The sequence below is a fragment of the Globicephala melas genome, chromosome 5 (assembly GCF_963455315.2).
Source record: "Globicephala melas chromosome 5, mGloMel1.2, whole genome shotgun sequence".
Lineage (NCBI taxonomy): Eukaryota > Metazoa > Chordata > Mammalia > Artiodactyla > Delphinidae > Globicephala > Globicephala melas.
In genome coordinates this window covers 16,565,713-16,582,246 of record NC_083318.1, presented here as the reverse complement: position 1 = coordinate 16,582,246, position 16,534 = coordinate 16,565,713, and the positions used below count along the sequence as shown (strand labels likewise).

Sequence of the window (16,534 nt, the reverse complement as noted above, 5' to 3'; positions counted from 1 at the left end):
TACTTTTCTCTGCCTTACGTCTTTCATATGTTGGATGGGAACAGGTTATTTCTAAAGTTCCTCCAATGCTAATACTCAATTATTCCAGCTTAAGAGAATGGACATTTCTAGGTACTAGCCTGCAAACTATGTTAAAATACCATCAACACAATGTAATAACATGTATTCACTGGGTTTAAACATCCCCAAGTTTTTACAAAAGTCATTTTCTTGTCTTTTGTAACTTTCCAGGATTTACAAATTCGGCCTATAGCAATGTGAAAACAGTGCCAGAGAAATTTTAAAAGTGCCTTGTAATTAAGCAATTTTCTTCCTTGGCGTGTTTGCCTTCTTTACTTGTCTTGCTAAGAGCCTCGTTTTTCTATTTTATTACCTACAAACCCTATGCCCTCTATTCCTAGTTTACTATCATTACTTGCTAAATGTTGCTTTTTAAAATTTTTGCTGGATTATTTTTAGGGCCCTAAGGTAGTAAGAATTAGAGAACTACAAGTAGGGTTCAAATAAAGATGTTTGCCTTTGTCTTAAAGAATATTTGAACCTTAAAAATCTGTAAATACTGTGGGTCTATAAACAAAGAGAAATAAGTCCTTTTCAAGGCAGTGAATTTTTTACAGGAAATTTCTATTTCTAATAGAAAATACTGGTCTAACTGTTATAACCAAATGGCTATAAACAGAGTCCATCATTCATATAATCCTTATTAAAAATATATAGTGCTTCCCTGGTGGCACAGGGGTTGAGAGTCCGCCTGCCGATGCAGGGGACACGGGTTCGTGCCCCGGTCCGGGAAGATCCCACATGCCGCGGAGCGGCTGGGCCCGTGAGCCATGGCCGCTGAGCCTGCGCGTCCGGAGCCTGTGCTCCGCAACAGGAGAGGCCACAATAGGGAGAGGCCCGCGTACCGCAAAAAAAAAAAAAAAAAAAAAAAAAAAAAAATATATATATATATATATATATATAGTGAGCTTCTTTCTTGGGAATAATATTACTTGACAATGTATTAAAGAACAAAAAAAAGATATGAACTCTTCCCATAAAGAAAACATAGTCTGACTGGTTGATGGAACATTAAAAAAGGTAAGTAACAATACATGCACAATCTTAGAACAGCAAATAAGTATTAAGTACAAATGCGTATTGTAGATATGATATAATGTTAAGCACTGGGAAAGAGACTTTTCACAGTTATCTTGACCTCGGTCCTTTAGAAACTAGACCCTGAGGCTTAGATGAAGTGTTGACTCCTTACTTATTTGGGAGGTGTAAGCCCAGACAAATGAGGTTGATGGAAAAATAAATAAATAAATAAATAAATAAATAAAACAAGACAGGGAAAGATGAAAAGCTGTATAGTATGATAAGAAGCATTACAGTACCAGCCCCTTCTTTAGGACAATCTCTGGGACACAGCAGCTGCTGGCAGGCGTGTTCACACAGCACATGTGACACTGGTAAAAGAACCGTAAAATGCAACTGCTCCTCAGAGGGGTCCACAGGAGAGAGAAAGGAAGAGGAATTTATCTCCTATTTTCACCAGTCAAGGTTCAACCCATGGGGAGCCACTCCCTACATGTCTGCCTTGCTCAGCAAGCTCCTAGGGGTACATTTCCTTCACATCTGCAAGAGGAGTGACTCAGCTTGGATGGTATGCAGACTAAGAGAGAAAAAGGAAGACATTAAGGAGATAAGTCTGAGAATACAACAGGTTTGAAAGGCTTAAATATGGGCTTTCAGATGAGAGAAATTTGGATAACTAAAGAAAAGAGAGAATGTGTTTAGTAGGGAAAACAGTACAAGCAAAGTAGGAAAGAAAAGAATGCACACATGGAACATTATAAACACACTGAGTATGGTAGAGAGAGTTTTGGATAAAGATATGACTGGACGGGGTGTTTGGTAGAGTTTGGACAGTATTGCGTGTTAGGCTAAAACACTTAAATTTGACTCAGGCCAGGAAGGCACCACTAATTCCTAAGTAAGCTAAGCTAAGCTAAGCATGTGGGATGTTTAGAGCATCAGTTTGAGGAGTGAGAGCATAGTTGCCGAAGAACAATGAAATGGAAATATTTTTAAAATCATCATCTATTAAATGTGCTTAATGCGCTAGATACATGTTAAGTACTATTACGCATTATCTCATTTAATTCTATACAACAAACATGTGAGGCAATTCCCTCTTACAGATGAGGAAGATGAGGTTCTGAAAAATTAAGCAACTTGTGCAAGGTCACAGAGCTAATAATCTCACTCTGCATTCAAACCTAGACCTACTACAAAATTTATATTTTTGCTACTACATTAATGGTCTAAAATTTTTTTTTATTGCACATCATTTTTAACTTAATAAAATCCTAACATGTATACATAAAATTTAAATATGAAATTTCCATTGTATTATATTTCATCAAAGTCCCAAATACTGAGATCAATAAAACAAATCCTTAACACCATCATATTCTAAAGTGAGATCATAAACCACCTACTGAGAACACTGTGAATTTATTTTTGTCACATCAGCCCATCACCCACACCTAGCCTACAGAAGAGAAGATCGAGTGAATGTGAAGTTCATTTGAAAAAGCCCTTTGTGTCTTGCCCTCCCCAGTCCCCTACCCACCATGGAGAGAAGGGCAGTATGCATTTTACCCTAGGTTAAGCCAGAGGGAGAGCTTGACATGTGTGCCCTGGAATTTGAGTAGGAAAGAGACAGATCTGGAAAGTTTGAAATCAAAGTGTTGTTTCTGGAGTGAATGGGTTGTTTCTGGAGGAGAGCTTTCTCTGGGAGTGAGCTATACTTCCACTGACAGAGAGCCAGAGGCACATTCTCCATGAGTCTTACATGGACATCTGTGTGCTTGAATAGGATACATGAAGAAAGTTTTCCTGATGGGAGGGGGGTGGCCTCAGCAGAGAGGGCATGCACATTGAGATAATGGGGCAGGGAGTTGTAAGTGAGAAGCCAGGAAAGGCAGCACCCACAAGAGAGCTTCACCTGGAGGCCACAGCAGGGAGTCCCTAAGGAGCCCTGAGAAAGGGTCAGCTGTGAACCTCTGTCACCTCTGATTACAGTTCTGTCCCTCAAGAAGACTTTTTCTGTCCTTCACTACTGCTCCTCCCCACTCTCCAAACCTGGAGATGAAGAAGCACAAATAGAGTTGAATAAAGAAACAAAGAAATTGTCAACGACAACCCTCTCACCACACTGCAAGCACCTTTGAGGCAGGCCCAAGGTGGGGCAACAAAAGGGCTTTAAATTGGTAGAGGGTCTGAAGATTTTATATTAGACCGGATTGAACTTGAAAATATCCACACCTCTGCAACTCATCAAGATTCTATCCAAATGACTGAGGAAATAGTAGACTGCAGATGGGGTCCATGGAGTGAGCAGAAATGAAAAAGAATAAAGTTGCCTTCTGCTAGAGCCCCTCAGAGACCAGTGTTTTCAGTTACTGGCTAAGATGTTTATTTACTTATACTGCAGTTACTTCTCTAGTACTTTTAAAACCTACGAACATATAAAACATAAATAATATATGTCTTCAATATATTAAAGATAAGACTAAAAGTAGTAGAAATTCTAACGTTGTAATTCCACTTTGAAAGTCAATCAGTTGTAATAATCCTTGTATATATTGAAGTATGTATAATATGTTGTAATAATCCCCATATAAGACAAGGATATTGTATATATGCAGGGGGTGATGTGCAATGAGAAAGAGATTGTTGTTACATGCCTATGAAAGAAAATACTGACGGTTAGGGAAAATTACTTTGATGTGGCAAAAGGCAAAAATCTAGACGAGTAGTAGATTACTACTAGAACATATTGTGATATATATCACATGTGTGTTGAGCATTTTAAAAACTTTTTAATGAAAATGAGACATTAGAGAGTATAAGTCGTAAAGACAGATTAATAACCTACTAGTCTTTGTGATTTTAACCCCAATATTCATGTTTTTAAACTCATATTACAATTGATCTGTCCTCTTAGGCATAACCTGTCTCTACCTGGTCAAGAGAAGAGATACAGAGGAGAAAAACTATACAGTGAAAGGAAAGACCCATCTCTTCCCCTCTACAGGACAGCTTTTGAGGAGAGAAAGAGGCCCCCTATCTGATACCAAAACAAAACTCTCTGATACATGAAATTCTATTTCTAGGTTTTTAGACTATAAAGATGAATAAGATATAGTGCCTTACTACGTTTAATTTTGTAAACTTTTGTCTTTTACAAATTGTCTAAAGCAAAATATGATACTGCAAATGATTTTTAAGAAACATTTGTCCCTTTTTGGTTAAAGGCTGCCACCAAGTGGCTAATTTAAAAAACAACATTTTCAGAAGTGATTTTTCTTAAGCATTTAGATCTAGAAGGGAAAATAGGAGGGTATGCAATACACAGTGCGCGCTTCTGTCTTTGTTAATCTAATTTAATCAACATAGAACATCCGTTTGTGGTAATATTATTACCATGCAAAACATTCCACATAAGTTATTTATTTCTTCCTCACTACCAGCCTTTGAGGTAGATACACATGACATCTCTATAGTCTGCAAGTATCATTTCTGTCACCTCTTGTAGAGTCCTGACACAAGCCCAGGAGAGAATCTTCACATTCTAGATTGGTCTCTAATGTCAATGAACTGTATCTATAGCATCACTTGACTATATGTGGCAGAACTGGATTTTAACTCACTACTGTCTGACACTGGAACTATATATATCAGGACCTAAACTTTTTTTCCCCATGTCTTGAAGTTTCTAGCTGTTTCTTAGAATATTAATTACATTTTTCAAATAGTGAAAGGAAAAAATTATCATCTTATTAAGAATTCGTGCCTAAGTATTTCATTTTTTTTCATGTTATGGCAAACAAACCACAAAGGAAAAATAAAAATAACACTCATGAGCTAAATAAAAATGGTATCAATAAATACACATAGATTGCTTGTTTTGTGATCTTCTTACTGAAATGAGATGAAAAATTATTATCACTATGTAGTGTAACTAATTTTACATAAGAGCGATCTATAACAATATACTTTGATTAAGGATTCTTACTAATTGTTGAGATTTATGTTTTGGACATAAAAACAAATTTTGTAAAGGCAAGGTCACCTACTTCTTATCCTCATAATTATTCATACCACAATGATGTCTCTCCTCTCGTAGAATCACATGGAAAAAAAGAATCTATTTCTATACAAACTAATTGTATATGCTTTACATTTCATTGCAAAATTATTTCAGTTGTTGTATAATTTAGGTAAAGGATCAGTCAAGGAAAAGATAATTTATAATTCCAAATGCTTTTCCTTTCTTCTTCTTTATAATGTTATAGCAGAAAGGCATAGAGAATAGTTACCACTCTGTTTCACTCCCTCTTAAAAATTATAGGTTGAGGAACTTCCCTTGTGGTCCAGGGGTAAAGAATCCACCTTACAATGCAGGGAACACAGGTTCAATCCCTGGTCGGGGAACTAGGATCCCATGTGCCGCGGGGCAACTAAGCCTCAACTAATGAGCTCGCACACCTCAACTAAAGAGCCCGCGTGCCACAAACTACAGAGCTCACGCACTCTGGAACCTGCGTGCCACAACTAGAGAAGAGAAACCCCACATGCACAACTAGAGAGAAGTCCACACACCACAACTAAAGATCCCGCATGCCTCAACGAAGATCCTGCGTGCCACAACTAAGACGTGATGCAGCCAAAAATAAATAAATAAATAATCAATAATCAATAATCAATAAAACTTTAAAAAAATTATGGGTTGAGGAAAGTCAAAAACGTCTTACATAAGGGTTTAGAGTTTTTTGTTGACCCCTTTCTCCAAAAAAATCATTGACAAGAACTGTGGACTCCAGAAAAAATATGTGAAAAAAGGTGAATACATTTTTCATAAGTGACAATGAAAAATCACCAAATCTAAGACTTACTGTTCTGATTTGATCTTTCTCCACTTTTTTAAGCCTAAAATATACACTTGTAAAGTTAAGGTACAACTCTGTTGCTGTTAGTATTTGCTATCTCAGGATTGAAGTTGATTTGGCACTAGAGACATCAGTTGCCAAAGCAATCTTGAGAAAAAAGAACAAAGCTGGAGACATAAGCCTCCCAGACTTCAGACAATACTACCAAGCTACAGTAATCAAAACAGTGTGGTATTGACACAAAAACAGACACGTGGATCTATGGAATAGAATAGAGAGCCCAGATATAAGCCCACACAACTATGGTCAATTAATCTTCAACAAACGGGATAAGAATACACAGTGCAGAAAAGACAGTCTCTTCATCAAGTGGTGTTGGGAAAGCTGGACAGTCACAAATAAATAAATGAATTTAGAACATTCCCTTACACCATACACAAAAATAAACTCAAAATGGCTTAAAGACTTAAATATAAAACAGGACACCATAAAACTCCTAGAAGAGAACATAGGCAAAACATTCTCTGACATAAATTATACCAATGTTTTCTTAGGTCAGATCCCAAGGCAATAGAACAAAAAGTAAAAGTAAATAAATGAGACTTAATCAAACTTACAAGCTTTTGCACAGCCAAGGAAACCATAAGCAAAATGAAAAGACAACCTCTGGACTAGGAGAAAATGTTTGCAAATGATGCGATAAACAAGGGCTTAATTTCCGAAATATACAAACAGCTCATACAACTCAACAACAACAAAAAACAAACAACCCAATTAAAAAATGGGCAGAAGGCCTAAATAGCCATTTCTCCAAAGAAGACATTCAGATAGTCAATAGGCACATGGAAAGATGCTCAACATTGCTAATTATCAGAGAAGTGCAAATTCAAAACTACAATAAGGTATCACCTCACACCAGTCAGAATAGCCATCATTAAAAAGTCTACAAATAACAAATGTTAGAGAGGGTATGGAGAAAATGGAACCCTCCTACAGTGTTGGTGGCAATTTAAATTGGTACAGCCATTATGGAAAACAGTATGGAGGTTCCTTAAAAAACTAAAAATAGAGTTACCATATGATCCAGCAATCCCACCTCTGGGCATGTATCTGGAGAAAACTCTAATTTGAAAAGATGTATGCACCCCAATGTTCATAGAAGCACTATTTTCAATAGCCAAGACATGGAAGCAACCTAAATGTCCACAGACAGATGAATTGGTAAAGAAGATGTGGTACATATACACAATGGAATACTACTCAGCCATAAAAAATGAAATAATACTATTTGCAGCAACATGGATGAACCTAGAGATTATCATACTAAGTGAAATAGACAAATATCATATGATATCACTTATATGTGGAATCTAAAATGTGATGCAAATGAACTTATTTACAAAACAGAAACAGAATCACAGACGTAGCTTATGGTTACCAATGGGGGAAGGGGGGAGGGATAACTTAGGAGTTTGGGATAAGCAAATACAAACTACTATATATAAAATAGATAAATAACAAGGTCCTACTGTATAGTGCAGGGAACAATATTCAATATCTTGTAATAATTTATAATGAAAAAGAATATATATATGTGTGTGTGTGTGTGTGTGTGTGTGTGTGTGTGTACAACTGAATCACTTTTCTGTACACCAGAAACTAACACAACATTGTAACTCAACTATACTTTAATTAAAAAAAAATAGAGTGTCAATACTCTATGAATCTTATGTAAGGATTAAGTGACATGATCTAAATAAATGATCAGTATCATGTTTAGCATAAAATAAGTACAGAAATAGTATTGGACCATTGGGTTTTGGGTATCTGAAGATATTAAAGAAAATTTTAAATTTATTTTAAGTCTGGTAATGGCAACTGGATATGTAAAAATGAATAGCCCTTAAGAACTAGAGATATGTATTAAATTCTTATCAATGAAATGACATATTTTCTGACATCTGTACCTGATAAAACTTTAAAAAATATTTTTGAAGAGATAGATGAAATAAGATTAGCACAATGTCAATGATTTTTTTTGAAGCTGGGTGATAGGTAATATTATCTGTATTTTTGAGTATGTTTTAAAATTTCCATTAAAATTAAGAAAAATATATTCTGCAAGCTAAAATTGAGCACAATAATTCCAATACTCATTCACCTTTAAGGCGGATAAGAGAAGAATTGAAATCTCTGTAAGACAGGAGATAAAGTTCAAAAATGAACAGTTTAATATTAGCTTAAATTACATCCCTGTGACATTTATTATCTAATTGGAGGTTGGTACCTCTTAATCACAATTATCATTTTACCCCCCAACCCCTCCCTTCTGGCAATCACCCTTTTGTTCTCTGTATCTATGGGTCTGTTTTCATTGTTTTGTTTATTCCTTTGTTTTCTTTTTTAGATTCCATATAAAAGTGAAATCATGCAGTATTTGTCCTTTTCTGTTTGATTTGTTTCACTTAGCATAATACCCTCTACATCTATCTATATGTTGTCACAAATGGGAAGATTTTATTTTATATGGCTGAGTAATATTTCATTGTGTGTGTGTATATATATATATATACCACATTTTCTTTATTAATTTGTCTATAGATGGACACTTTGCTTCCATATTATGGCTTTTGTAAATAATGCTGCAGTGAGCTTTGGAGTGCATATTGAATTAGTGTTTTTTTTTCTTCTGGTAAATATCAATAAGTGCAATTGTTGGATCACATGGTAGCTCTATTTTTAATCTTTTTTTTTTTTTTTTTTTTTTTTTTTTTTGCGGTACGCAGGCCTCTTACTGTTGTGGCCTCTCCCATTTTGGAGCACAGGCTCCAGACGTGCAGGCTCAGCAGCCATGGCTCACGGGCCCAGCTGCTCCGCAGCATGTGGGATCTTCCTGGACTGGGGCACAAACCCATGTCCCCTGCATCGGCAGGCAGACTCTCAACCACTGCGCCACCAGGGAAGCCTTATTTTTAATCTTTTGAGGAACCTCTATTCTGTTTTCCATAGTAGCTGTACCAATTTACATACCTCCACAACAGTGCACAGGGTTCCCTTTTCTCCACATACTTGCCAACACTTATTTCTTGTCTTTTTGATGGTAGCCATTCTGACAGGTATGAGGTGGTATCTCATTGTGGTTTTGATTTGTATTTCCCTGATGAATAGTGATGTTGAGCATCTTTTAATGTGTGTTTTGGCCCTCTATATGTCTTTAGAAAAATGTCTATCCAGGTGCTCTGCCCATTTTTAAATTGTGTTATTTGGGTTTTTTTCTTTTTTTGATGTTGAGTTTATGGGATTCTTTGTATATTCTGAATATTAACCCCTTTTCATAAGGTTTCTTAAGATGGAAACTTAGGTTATTGATTTTATATCTTCTTTTCTAGTATATGCATTTAATGTTACATTATTTGTTGTATAATGCTATATAAGTTTTCCTCTAAACACTGGTTTTATTGCAGCCCACAGATTTTGATGTTATATTTTCATTTTCATTCATTTCAAAATATTTTAAATTTTTCTTGAAACACTGCTTTGACCCAAGTTATTTCAAAGTGTGTTGTTTAATTTTCAAATATTTTAGGATTTTCCAGCTATCTTTCTATTTTTTATTTCAAGTTTAATTCCATTATGGTATGAGAACATATTTTGCATGACTCCCATTCTTTTAAATTCATTAAGGTGGGGCTTCCCTGGTGGCCCAGTGGTTGAGAGTCTGCCTGCCGATACAGGGGACACGAGTTCGTGTCCTGGTCGGGGAAGATCCCACATGCCGCGGAGTGGCTGGGCCCATGAGCCATGGCTGCTGAGTCTGCGCGTCCGGAGCCTGCGCTGCGCAACGGGAGAGGCCACAAGAGTAAGAGGCCCGCGTACCGGAAAAAAAAAAAATTCAATAAGGTGTGTTTTATGACCACTTATATGGTCTACTTTAGCAAATGCCATTTGACCTTGAGAAGAAGTCATTGGAGAAAATTAGATCAAGCTGATTGGTAGTGTTGTTCAGGTCAATTATATCCTTAATGGTTTTATGCTTCCTTCGTCTATCGATTACTAAAAGAGGAGAGTTGAAGTCTCTAGCTACAATAGTTGTCTGTCTATTGTTCCTTTCAGGTCTATCATTTGCTTCTTCACGTATTTGGATGCTTTGTTGGTAAGTACACACATGTGTAGGATTGTTATATCTTCTTGGAGAATCAATCCCCCTATTATTATGTAATGCCCCTCATTATCCCTGATAATCTTCCTTGTCCTGAGGTCCATTGTCTCTGAAATTAATATAGCTACTCTAGTTTTCTTTTAATTAGTGTTAAAAATGTTATACTTTCTCCATCCTTTAATTTTAACTTTTCTGAGTCTTTATATTTACAATGGGTTTCCTATAGACAACATATGGTTTTATTCTGTCAATCTTTCTCTTAATTGGTGCATTTAGACCATTATCATTTAAATGATAATTGATATAGTTGGACTAATATCTCCCATATATGTAACTTTTTAATATTTCTTGTACTTATTCTTTGTTTCCATTTCCCTCCCCCTTTTTTTCTACTTTCTATGGCTTTCATTGAGCATTTTATATAATTTGAATTTTGTCTCCTCTCTTAGCATATCAATTATACTACTATAAAATTGTTTAATGGTTCCTTTAGAGCTTGAAATAAACATTTTAAATTAATCCAAGTCACTGTCAAGTAACACTTCATGTGTAACACAGGTTTCTTAGAGTGTATTCCCCATCCCTCTGTCCTTTTCTTATAACATTTCTGTCACTCATTTCACTTATCCATATGCTATAATCACCCAATACATTGTTATTATTCTTAACAGTTATATTTTATATCTATTAAAATATTTTATTTTTATTCATTTGTTCCTTCTCCAACCTTCTTCCTTATTTATGTAGATCTGAGTTTTCTGACTTACATCATTTCCTTTCTCTCCAATTCACTTCTTTTAACATTTCCTTCAGGATGAGTCTGCTGGGGATGAATTCTCTAAGTTTGTGTGTGTGTGTGTGTGTGTGTCTATGCACAAGAGCGAGATAAACAGTCTTAATATCCTTTTGAAGGACATTCTTCTGAAGGGTAATTTCACTGGGCATAGAATTCTAGGTGCTTTACTTTAAATACTTTAAATATCTCACTCTGCTCTTCTTGTTTGCATCATTTCTGATGTGAAGCCCACTGTAATTCTTATTTTTTTTCCTTTGTAGGTAAGGTGTTTCCCTTCCTTCCCTTTGACTTCCTCACAGATTTTTGTCTTTGTCTTTGGTCTTCTGTAGTGTGAATATGATATGTCCAGGTGTAGTTTTTATGAGTTTGTTTGTTTTGCATTTATCCCGTGTTATTCTCTGAGCTCCCTGGATCTGTAGTTTGGTGTTTGCTATTAATTTTGGAAACATTTTGTCCCTTATTACTTAATATTTCTTCTGCTCCATATTCTCTTTCTTCTTGTTCTGGCAATCCTAATACATATATGTTACTTTTCAAAATGTCCCAAGTTCATGGAGTTTCTATTCTTTTTTAAAAAAAATTCTCTTTACCCTTTGCATTCCATTTTGCGAAGTTTCTATTGGTCTACCTTCAAACTCACTGAATCCTGCCTCAGCTGTGTCTATACGGATGAGATGTTTAAAGGCATTCTCCATTTCTGTTGCAGTGTTTTTAATACTTAGCATTTCCTTTTCATACATTCTTAGAGTTTCCACCTGCCTGCTTACGTTAGCTATCTATTCTTGGATATTGTCTTCTTTTTCAATTGAAGCACTTATATAATTCACAGTTATTTTAAATTCTTTTTTTTAATAATTCCAAAATTTGTGTCATGTCCAAGTCTGGTACTGATGCTTGCTTTGTCTCTTCAGATATTATTTTTCTTGCCTTTCGGTATGCTTTGTAGTTTTTTGTTGAATGCCAGTGATGTTGTATTGGTGAATAAGTATTGAGGGAAATAGGCTTTTAGTGTGAGGATTTATGCTAATCTGAATACGAGTTGGGCCTAATTAATGTTTGCCGTAGCTGTTGGTGCCAGTGGCTTCATATTCCTCTGGGGTCCTGATTTTTGTCCCTCTTCCTCATTGTGGGCTTCCCTCAGTACTCCCTCCTCAGGGTAGATCTGCATCTTGCAGCTCTGTCAGCTGTATTACACTGTCATTTTCCTGGAATCCAACGTGTGGTGCAGAAGACCAATACTGTCATCTTATGATTCAATCTCAGTCTTTTAATGTGCCTGAAACTCTGGGCTAAAACACTGACTGGTATTTCCACAGTAACTGTTTAGCTTCCCTCCACCCTCTAGGCTAGGCAGGAAGGTGAGAGTGATCTGGGTCAGGCAGCATTCCCTTCTGCTGCCTGGGATAAGGCTCTGGGTAAAATTTTTCCCCTTGAAAAGTAGGCCTTTGTTATGGAGAATCCTCTGGACATATTACACAATGATTACTCATATCCCCTCCTCCAGTCAGAATCACAAGGTTAGAGAATTTGCATGTGCAGTAGGAAAACCCAGGGGGGGTGCCCCTGGAGCTAAAACCTGTGAAGGTATGGGGGTCGTCACAGCCCCCATGGGCTTTTCCCTCTCATTCTAGTCCACACTCAGCCTCCAGCAATTCATCAAAATGATTGTTTAAGTATCCCTACCAGTTTATGGCTCCAACAGATTCTGCTCCAGGTAAGCAGATCTCATCTGTGACTCTCTGAATTTGCTTGTCTCTACAGATTTCAGGGTAACAAGTTTCCTTATAATCTCAGGTCTCTGATGAGTCCAAGAAAAGTCACTGATTTTCTGTTTCTTCTTCCTCTTCTTGCAGGCACAGGAATGACAGTTTACAAGTTCTTTGCACATTGGAGTTTAAACACTGGAATTCTGTAACCTGAAGACTTTTATCGTGGTGTTCATCAAGTTTCTTTTTATGAGATAGCATCTTCTCTATGAGTTCATCACATACAGATGGATTTCATGGAGAAAAACTAATTACATAGGGTCTTTTAATTTATGTTTATCAAACAAACACACAGTGTACACTCTAATACTGTTGAGCATTTTTCTTTCATAAAGCTAACTATCTTTTTATACAGTACTGCAGCCTTTGGTTTTAGGAGGCTTGCTGTTTCAGCTCTCCATGGACACATAAATACTTAACAACTATGTTTATGGTTCCACCTGCATTTTGCAAATGCTCTCTGAATATCTAGTTGACCTAAGTTGGGATCAGCTAGTGGGTGAAAGATAGAAATATCAAACCCCCATGGACATTCACCCTCTGGAGCATTATCAGTGATAATCACTATAGACTTAAATGTGCCATCTTGATAAAGTCATTGCCATATGAATGCTACTCTGAACCACATTAATGAAGAGCTATAAGATGGCTACTCATAGACACCAAGTAACTTCTGCTTTACAACCAAGAAGAGAATACTTCAAGAAGAGAATATTCCAGAGAGAAGGGTCTGTAAGAAACATGGGAGCCATTTGTTTACTGCTGGGGCAGGAGATACAGTCTTAGTTATGAGGAAAGCAATTTGAGATTAGAAGGCAGCTGTATTTTTGAGCTGTACATGGTGTTCTGGTTTGTAGGTCCCCTGTGAAAATATTCTCCTGACCACCAGATATTTTGCACACAGTGCTTGTAGACATGCTCCAGAAAATGGTTCATAACATGTATTTCAAACAAAGAAGTGAAATGATCTGTGTCACCAATTTAATTCATGCTTGGCATACATTTTCTAGTTGACCTGTGGCACCCTTCATCTTGATGACTTCAATACAGTGCTCTCTGCACTTGACTCTCCAGGCCCAACAGCTTATCTGGCCACAGTGCAAGCCTGCCGCTGCCCACTCCCCTACCCACCATTCCATCCTATATGAATTATTTTTAACTAAGAAAGTTATTAAGAAGAATGGCCCAAATCAGGAGAGGCGCATATTGAATTCATCAACAGATACACAGCAGGATGCTGTAATTAAGGCTTCACTTGGAGCCTAAACTCTGTGTTGTAATCTTGAAATCAATATCAGTTCTACCACCCATTTTCTAGTCTGAAATAATAATAGTTATAAATATCAATACACTGTGAACTCTAAAGTGCTATGCAAACCTAACATATTATCTCCTTCCAGTGTTATAATACTTAAAAATTACAATAGAGTTCTTTTTCCTCAAATGTTTTAATTAGAAAAAAATTATTTCTCATAATGTAAGGGCAGCAAGAAGGATTTTAATGAATTTAAACCATGAAATATAGCCACTACTTTGTAATTTTTGTTCTCATGGAGTGTGGTCAGCAGACTCTAAGGTGGCCCCCATCATCATGCTGCTGGTGTTCATGCCTTGTCTGATACCCTCCCCTCCAGTGTAGGTGGGACTTATGAATTGCTTCTAACCAACAGAATATGCCAAAGGTGACATGATGTACTAGATTATGTGTATATATTACAAAAGATTGTAACTCATCTTGCTAAGAGACTCTTTCTTTTGCAGGACTTGAAGATGCAAGCTGCCATGTTGTGAGCTGCCATGTGGAGAACAGCATGTGGCAAGGAGCCAAGGGTAGGCTCCAGCTCAGAGCAAGCAGGAAACTGAGGTCCTCAGTTTGGAAAACTGAAAGGAACTGAATTCTGCCAATAACACTGTGAGTTAGGAAGCTGATATCTCCCCAGTCGAGCAACTTGGCCAACACCTCGATTGCAATTTTGAAAGACCCTGAAGCGGAGGACTCAGCTAAACTGTGCCCAGACTCCTGACCCAGAAAAACTCTGAGGAAATACATGTGTGCTGTTTTAAGCCACTAAGTTTATAGTATCATTGTTAAGCAGCAATAGATAACTAATACACTGAGTTTTACCATGTTCTTTTTAAAGACTGAACATAACTCCTGTAATTGATTTTATTCATTTGCTCCAAATGAGCACTCCTGTTGAATTTTGCCATATGAATAGGAAAAATAGCTAATATTTATTGAACTCTTCCTTGCACTTAGTACTTTACAGACATTATCTCATTGATTCTATTTTCAATATTTTCCAGCATGGAAGATACCGCTCTCTATCATCATTCATTAAATCAATCAATCAATCTGAAAATCACAATGTACCTCCAGGACAGATAGAAAAGAAAGCACTTAATTCTAAGAGATATCTGGTGGACTGTAAGGATTAGGATTCACTGAGAACAAAACCGAACTATTAATAATACAGAACGTTGCAAACAAGCAAAATTATCTCAAACTTTGCCAAAATTATTAAAGAAATAAACAATGGGCAATGAATTGGTATGGCATTTAGATCATCTTATTCAATCTTCTTAATAGCATCAATTTAATGTCTTGAGTTATGAAATTATATGATAAATGCAATCATCAAAAAGGGCTGAAAAACAGAGACAAATTTACCATTTGCAAGCAGTAGTCTTCAATGAGGCAGTAATCATAATGCACCTTTCAACAGGCAAAGATGAAACACAAGTTATCAAAGCAAAGATGCTTATTTCAAATCATAGTATTTTTTTAAAAGAAAATTCTTTAAAAAAGAAAAAAACATGTCACAGACCCACTGGGGATCAGAAAGAGTTTGGACTATTGCTTTAACATGATTGATGTAAACTTCTTACTACCAATCTCCTGACTCAAAAGCAACAAAACATTTTTTACAAAATATGGTTCAAATTCAATATATAGATTCCCCAAAATAACTAGTGATAGGACTATAGAGTAGTATTTTGGTTGCAGTATAGTAATTCAGGACGTATGTGGTTTTACCGCAAGTATTAACATGACAGTGGAATTTCTTTAAATGTATTTTTAAAAAGTTGGAGCCAACAAAACTTTTAGATTTTCTGAAATATTTGTCTGTGTGTTGCTATGACTACTTATATAGGCTCTGTTTCAACTTTATATGGGTTATTGTTTCCTTTGAACTAAATTTTTGAACAAATTGTTCCATCTGAATCTACTCCATTGAACTTATTCAAATTCATTTAAAAATAAACACACTATTAGTATTGTCTTTCACACAACCATATTATAATATTTGACTTTACCCATAAATATTTCAATATATTTATTTTATATTATTTTTATTTTTTGGTTCCAAGGTTTTTAGAAATTTATGATAATTCTTGAAATTCTATACATATAACTATGCAATGCTGTTTTGAAATGAATAAAACTGTTTCTCTTCCATGAAAATTAAAATTATATTTTCAACTTTCCCTCAGTATAGGTATGATTAACAGTATTTAACTTTTATCTAGAACTTTTTCTAATTAAATTGAGGTATGTCTCTTGCTCGGATAGATGATAATCAACTTACAGTTACCACGTGAGCTGATTTCTCTCATTTTACAAATGGAGAAGTCAATTGTGGAATGCTGAAACGACTTACGGTTGACCCTGTAGAGAGGAAGAAGCAGAGTCAGTAGGATTGGATCCAGTGATTGTCAGATTCTAAAACTGATCTTTCTTGAAGAGCAAAAATTAAGTCTTAACCACAATAATATCCTATCTGTGATTGTCTGTGTTATTTTAGCTGAACATTATTTTGTAAATATTAAACTGTCACTTTTGTTTGTTCTTTCAGAAACCTCTCCTTGG

At 36.0% G+C, this 16,534-nt stretch overlaps 1 long non-coding RNA gene and 1 pseudogene across 2 annotated transcripts in view; both read right to left on the bottom strand.

Annotated features, from left to right (window-relative positions):
* The window catches only part of LOC132597333 (uncharacterized), a 378,699-nt gene that overhangs the window by 340,400 nt on the left and 21,765 nt on the right, over positions 1–16,534 (bottom strand). For both annotated transcript variants that reach the window (XR_009563923.1, XR_009563922.1), the window contains exon 2: positions 16,254–16,333. This is a non-coding gene — a long non-coding RNA (uncharacterized lncRNA). The remainder of the gene's footprint in view (positions 1–16,253; positions 16,334–16,534) is intronic.
* Positions 13,079–13,583, bottom strand: LOC115857090 (AKT-interacting protein-like; annotated as a pseudogene).